The sequence below is a fragment of the Arachis ipaensis genome, chromosome B07 (assembly GCF_000816755.2).
Source record: "Arachis ipaensis cultivar K30076 chromosome B07, Araip1.1, whole genome shotgun sequence".
In the NCBI taxonomy this organism is placed as follows: Eukaryota; Viridiplantae; Streptophyta; class Magnoliopsida; order Fabales; family Fabaceae; genus Arachis; species Arachis ipaensis.
The window spans coordinates 47,842,847-47,850,279 of NC_029791.2; the positions used below are offsets into that span (position 1 = coordinate 47,842,847).

The 7,433-nt window shown below is 40.3% G+C and overlaps 1 long non-coding RNA gene across 1 annotated transcript in view; it reads left to right on the forward strand.

Annotated features, from left to right (window-relative positions):
- The window catches only part of LOC110264604, an 11,538-nt gene extending 7,573 nt beyond the window's left edge, over positions 1-3,965 (forward strand). Inside the window, exon 4 of the long non-coding RNA XR_002350779.1 lies at positions 3,956-3,965. This is a non-coding gene — a long non-coding RNA (uncharacterized LOC110264604). The remainder of the gene's footprint in view (positions 1-3,955) is intronic.

Below are 7,433 nucleotides of genomic sequence, written 5' to 3' on the forward strand. Positions count from 1 at the left end.
GGTGAAATGTCTAAGATGTGCTTAGATAATTCTGTAGGTGGTTCATTGCACAAGAAGAAGACACCGGAGGAGACTATTGAGCTGATTGAATTGGTTTCTAGCAACCAATATTTATATTCATCCAACAGGAATCTTGTGAACTCTGAGGCTCCTCAGAAGAAGGGTGTTATGGAAGTAGAAGCTCTTAATGCTCTTCTTGCTCAGAATAAGCTTATGTCTCAGCAAATAAGTCTGCTTACTCAACAGATGGGTGAAATGTAAGTCTCAGCCATCAACACCCAAAACCCATCTCAAGAGATCTCTTATGACATGACAGATAATTTTGTGCAAAATGATAATTATGACTATATTCAATGTTCTTCTGAACAGGTCAATTATATGGAGAGTGGTCCTAGAAATCCCAACAATGATCCATATTCTAAGACATACAATCAGGGGTGGAGAAATCACCCAAATTTTGGATGGAGGGACCAATCTCAGAGACCTCAAAACTTCAACAATAATTCTCAGGACGGCTTCCAACAGAACAATCACAATAACCGCCAATTTCAGTCTCAGCAGCAACAACCATCTCAGCAAACAAACTCTAAATCTCAAGAAGATTCTAATTGGGAGATGATGAGGAGTTTTATGCAGGAAACCAGAGCCTCCATTAGAAACTTAGAGGTGCAAATGGGCCAATTGAGCAAGCAAATACCTGAGAGGTCTGTAAGTACATTTCCAAGCGATACAGTGGTGAACCCAAGAGAAGATTGCAAGGTTATTCAATTGAGAAGTGGTAAAACAGCCAGCTCTGAGACAAGGGCCAATAAAGAGCTAGTTGAAAAGAAAGCTCCAGAAGAGAAAAAGGAAGAAGTGGAGCACGCCCCTCCAAAGCGTGCAGACAACTCGTTTCCTGACTCTCTTGACAAGTATCCTACATTGCCAAAGGCTCCTGAATACAAGCCAAAAATGCCATATCCTCAGAGACTTCAGAAGGCTTCCAAAGAAAAGCAGTTCTCTAAATTTTTAGATGTCTTCAAGAAGCTACAGATCAACATTCCTTTTGCAGAGGCTCTTGAGAAAATGCCCCTTTATGTTAAATTTATGAAAGAATTGTTGACTAACAAGAGGAATTGGAAGGAGCAAGAAACCGTGGTGTTAACCAAGGAATGCAGTGCTATTATTCAACATAAACTTCCTGAGAAAATGCAAGATCCAGGGAGTTTTGTGATTCCTTGTACCATTGGAGATGTCACCATTCAAATAGCTTTATGTAATCTTGGAGCTAGCATCAATCTCATGCCACTTTCGATGATGAAAAAGCTTCAAATTGAGGAGGTAAAACCCACTCGTATTTCTCTTCAACTTGCTGATCTTTCTATTAAATTACCTGTGGGTGTTGTTGAGGATTTACTTGTGAAAGTAGGACCATTTATTTTTCCTGCTAATTTTGTTATATTAGACATGGAAGAGGATGTAAAATCCTCTATTATTCTTGGTAGACCCTTTTTAGCTACAGGTAGAGCTCTGATTGATGTGCAAAAGGGTGAATTAACCCTGAGGGTCAATGAAGAATAGGTGGTCCTTAATGTTTTTGAAGCTCTCAAGCACCCTAATGATTCTGAAGGGTGTATGAGAATTGATGTTGTTGAACCACTTGTTCAAGAAGTACTAGAAGCTGAAGTACTTGATGACATTCTGGATCCTATTTCTGAATACGAGTTAGTTGAAGTTGATGATTCACTACCCCAGAAGGCACTAGTTCACACGCCTAAAGCAGAGGAGGAAGCCCCCAAGCTTGAGCTCAAACCTTTACCCCCTTCTCTGAAATATGTGTTCTTGGGTGAAAATGATTATTATCCAGTGATTATTAGCTCTTCCTTGAAGCCTGAAGAGGAAGAGGCGCTCATTTCAGTGCTCAGGAGCCATAAAATAGCTCTTGGGTGGACCATTAGTGACTTGAAGGGGATTAGTCCAACCAAGTACATGCACAAGATCCTCCTTGAAGATGATGCTAAACCAGTTGTGCAACCACAAAGGAGACTCAATCCAACTATGAAAGAGGTGGTCCAAAAAGAGGTAATGAAACTATGGGAAGCAGGTATTATTTACCCTATTTCTGACAGTTCTTGGGTAAGTCCTGTGCAGGTAGTTCCCAAGAAAGGAGGGATGACAGTGATCAAGAATGAAGAGAATGAGCTTATTCCTACAAGAACAGTCACAGGATGGAGAATGTGTATAGACTACAGGAGGCTCAATATTGCTACCAGGAAGGATCACTTCTCCCTGCCCTTCATTGATCAGATGCTTGAGAGGTTAGCTGGTCATGCGTTTTACTGTTTTCTAGATGGATATTCTGGATATAATCAAATTGCAGTGGACCCTCAAGATCAAGAGAAGACAGCATTCACATGCCCTTTTGGAGTATTTGCCTACAGAAGAATGCCTTTTGGACTTTGCAATGCTCCAGCAACTTTTCAGAGGTGTATACTTTCAATTTTTTTTATATGGTTGAAAAGTTCATTGAGGTATTTATGGATGACTTTTCTGTCTTTGGTAATTCTTTTGAATCATGCCTTAAGCATTTATCTCTGGTCTTGAAACAGTGTCAAGAATCAAACCTTGTTTTAAATTGGGAAAAATGTCATTTTATGGTTACAGAAGGTATTGTTCTTGGACACCGGATCTCAAGCAAGGGAATTGAGGTTAATAGAGCAAAGGTGGAGGTAATTGAAAAATTACCACCACCAACTAATGTTAAGGCAGTCAGGAATTTCTTAGGTAATGCAGGATTTTATAGAAGATTTATAAAGGATTTTTCTAAAATTGCTAAACCTTTAAGCAACCTGTTAATTGTTGATGTTCTTTTTATCTTTGATTCTGATTGTCTGCATGCTTTTGAAACTCTGAAAGCAAACCTCACCTCTGGTCCCATTATAGCTCCCCCTGATTGGGATTTACCATTTGAATTAATGTGTGATACTAGTGATTTTGCTATAGGAGCTGTTTTAGGACAGAGGCATGGTAAGCTTGTACATGTCATTTACTATGCCAGTCGTGTGTTAGATGATGCCCAAAAGAATTACACAACTATAGAAAAGGAATTATTAGCTGTTGTGTATGCTGTTGATAAGTTTAGGTCCTATTTACTTGGTTCTAAGGTTATTATTTATACTGATCATGCTGCTTTGAAGTACCTTATAACCAAACAGGACTCTAAACCAAGATTAATTAGATGGGTGTTGCTCCTTCAAGAGTTTGATATTGAGATAAAAGACAGGAAAGGGTCAAAGAATCAAGTAGCTGACCATCTCTCCAGAATTGAGCCTGAAGCAGGAGTACAACCACCCACAGCTGTGACTGAGACGTTTCCGGATGAGTAGTTGTTCCTCATTCAGCAGGCTGCATGGTTTGCAGACATTGCAAATTATAAGGCCATGAATTTTATTCCAAGGAAGTACAGTAGGCAACAAGTGAAGAAGCTATTGACTGATGCAAAGTACTACATTTGGGAGGAACCATACCTTTTTAAAAGGTGTTCAGATGGTATCATCCGGAGATGTGTCCCAGATGAAGAAAAACAACAGATTCTTTGGCAATATCATGGTTCTTGATGGTATTTTTGTGGAAAAACGAATTTTCCAAAACACCTAAAACTAACCGGCAAGTGTACCGGGTCGTATCAAGTAGTAAAACTCACTTAGAGTGAGGTCGATCCCACGAGGATTGATGGATCAAGCAACTTTAGTGGGTGATTAGTTTAGTCAAGCTAACATTGAGTGATTCGAGTGACAATTGAAGCAACAGAAAGTAAATGACAAGAGAAATTGAAGTTACAGAAAATAAATTGCATTGAAACTTAAAGAGCAAGAAATGTAAATTGCAAGAATCTTAAATGACAAGAAATGTAAATTGCATAAAATGTAAAGGGCTGGGTGCTGGAAGCAATGTAAACAGAGAAGCAAAATTTCAGTGAATAAGAACTTAGAGCAATTGCAAGAGTTGTAAATTGTAGGAAATGTAAATTGGAAGCAATGCAACAGAAAGTAAAACTGCTTGAAGAATGAAAACAGAAAGACTATGCTTAATTTGCAGCAATTTAAAAGAAGGTTGAAGATCTCAGGAGTAGAAGAGACTAGAAAACAAGTCTAGATCTCAAATCCTTCCTTGATCCAACAAGAAAACAATATTGCAGAAGAAAAAGAAGATGAAAGCAATAAAGGAAACTCAGATTTTATGCAAAAGAGGAACAAAGAGATTTCAGATCAAGTGAAACAGAATTCCTTCAAGAATGCAATATTTAAGCACTAATTATAATTTTCTTGTATGAAAAAGCATAGAAAAACATGACATGGTGACATGTCATCAGTTCTGAGTATGGAGGCCACTTTGGTGGTTAAAGGACAGCTACAAAGGTCCTTCAGAGCAGGTTTTACTGGCAAACTCTCTTCAGAGACTCAAGAGCATTTGTGAAACACTGTGACAGATGTGAAAAAGTCACAAATCTTCCTGCCAACCATGAAATGCCACAGCAGGGGATTCTTGAGGTTGAGTTGTTTGATGTGTGGGGTCTTGATTTCATGGGACCTTTCCCACCCTCACATTCAAACAACTATATTCTAGTGGTAGTTGATTATGTGTCCAAGTGGGTGGAAACTGTGGCTCTACCCACCAATGATGCCAAGGTGGTAATGAGTTTTCTTCTATATCTTTAGCCGGTTTAGTGTCCCAAGGACACTCATTAGTGATGGTGGAAGCCACTTCTGTAACAGACAGCTGGACTCACTTCTGCAGAGATATGGAGTCCGTCATAAAGTGGCAACCCCCTATCACCCTCAGATAAGTGGACAGGTTAAATTTTCCAACAGGAAACTTAAGAGGATTTTAGAGAAGACCGTAAGTGTTTCAAGAAAGGACTGGTTTAGGAAGCTTGATGATGCTCTCTGGGCATACCGGACAGCTTACAAGACTCCTATTGGCATGTCCCCTTATCAGTTGGTCTATGGCAAAGCCTGTCACTTACCAGTTGAGTTGGAGCATAAAGCTTACTGGGCAATCCGATATCTGAATCTTGATTCAGAAGCTGTAGGAATCAAGCGAATGCTTCAGTTGAATGACCTTGATGAATTCAGATATTCAGCCTATGAGAATGCCAAGCTCTATAAAGAGATAACCAAGTTACTGCATGACAAGAAGATTGCCATCAGAGTCTTTAAGCCAGGACAGAGAGTGCTTTTGTATAATTCAAGGCTAAAACTCTTTCCTGGAAAGCTGAAATCCCGGGAAGCTGAAATCCCTGTGGTCAGGACCATTTGTGGTTACAAGAGCTTCACCATATGGTTATGTGGAGATACAGGAAGAGAATTCTGACAGGAAATTTACAATGAATGGCCAGAGGTTGAAGCACTATCTTGGAGGTGAGATCGATTGCCAGAGGTCCGCTCATCTGCTGACTTAGCAGAACTGACAGTCAAGCTAGTGAAATTAAAGAAGCGCTTGTCGGAAGGCAACCCGATAATTTTGTATCCTTAGTTATTTTTCGTAGTAGTAGTTTTCTTATTTATTTGATTTTTATTAAGTTTTTACTGTTTTTCTGATCATGCAGCTATTTTATAACAGGAACCGAACACTTTAGGCGACACACACACACATAAAAAAAACAAAAACAAAAAAAAATGAGCACACGACGCGCAAGCGTCGCTGACGCGTATGCGTCATGTGTGTTCGTGTGAAAAATTAAATTGGACAGAGAGTTGAGCAGGAGTGGGGTTGGAACCATGCTGGGCGTATAAGTCACATCACGCGTACGCGTTCCTGACGCGTGCGCGTCGTTTGTGCAAATGGCCACCACGCGTGCGCGTCCCTGACGTGTACGGGTGATCTTGAAAAATCGACGTAAATGGGTGCATGGCCGAAAGTTGTGATGGTGTGGGACTGGAGTGGTGCTGGGAGCACAAGTCCCATCACGCGTACGTGTCCCTGACGCGTGCGTGTCCTTTCCCGAATTGGCCATCCACGCGTGCGCATGCATGACGCGCACGCGTAATATGAAAATTTTGATTCCCAAACCATGCGAGCAGAGAGTTGTGCGTGCGCACGGCCGCTTTCACGCGATTCACACAAAACCAAGTCCACGCGTACGCATCCCTGACGCGTAGGGACGCGTACGCGTCATTTGAACTTAACGCGATTGATGAGACACAGAAGTTGGTGAATTAAAAATTATTAAAATAGTTACGTTGCAAGTATAGTTCTTAACTCACCGAAAATCTGCCTATCAATTTAGAAATATGTCACAGAGAGTTTAAATTAAAAATTACTGGGAGTTTAAGTCCCAGGTCGTCTCCCAACGAGTTGCAGGAAGGTATGCTATTTTATTAATCAGATGTTCCAAGAAGTTGAGTTAAGTAGGTGGAAAATTAAATTGAGGAAAATTCAAATAATATGAATAAAAGCCTTGACTGGGAGTTGATTAGTTGGAATCTCTATTATTGATGGGATGATTTCAAGATTAATTTATAATTAATGGTTGTTCTGTTTAGTTATCCTTTACTAGGTAAAGGAAAGTCAAACAAGTTGGAATGCTAGATCTGTTCACGAGTTGCAACCCACTTAGTTCAAAGGGATTGGTGTTAGTGATTAGATAACAATCCAACAGTTAACCCAATTATAATTTTTCTTTCAATCCTTCTAACTCAAGAGTTCCTTTCAATCAACTCCCCATCAAGTGAGGGAACTACTCACTCATTGTAAATAATAAATCAATAACACGTGAAAGGGAATTAAAAGAAGACATGATTATTGGAATGGAAAATAAATTAAAATGGAAGAAATAATCCTTGTATTAAATAATCATGAAAATATCCAAATGACAAAATTGAACAAAGCAAAGAACATGGAAGAATAAAACCAAGTTAAGAGAACGAACTAGAATGACGAAGTCTTGATGAGGAAAATAACTCTTCTCAATGTTCCAATGCTAAGACCAATTGAAAATTAAAATTCTAAAACCTAGAGAGAAAAACCTAAGGGTGTAAAACTAGATCTAAAACTCTAAAACTGTCTAGAATGAATGCTGTCTTTTGTTTCTGCATATTCTCTGGCTCTAGTCTGCTGTTCCGGGACGAAAACTGGGTCGAAATAAGGTCCAAAATTGCCCCCAGCGAATTCTGCAGATTATGCAGATCGCACATGTCACGCGATCGCGTCATCCATGCGGACGCGTCATTCGCGCTTTTCCTTGCCATGCGTTCGCGTCGTCCACGCTACCGCGTCGCTTGAGCTTTTCCAATCCGCGCGGCCGCGTGAGCCATGCGGCCGCGCCGCTACGATTTGCTCTCCTTCGCGCGGTCGCGTGAGCCATGCGACCGCGTCACTTCTCGCTGGTTACCTCCTCAAATTCTTGTGTTCCTTCCATTTTTGCTAGCTTCCTTTCCAATCTCCAACTCATT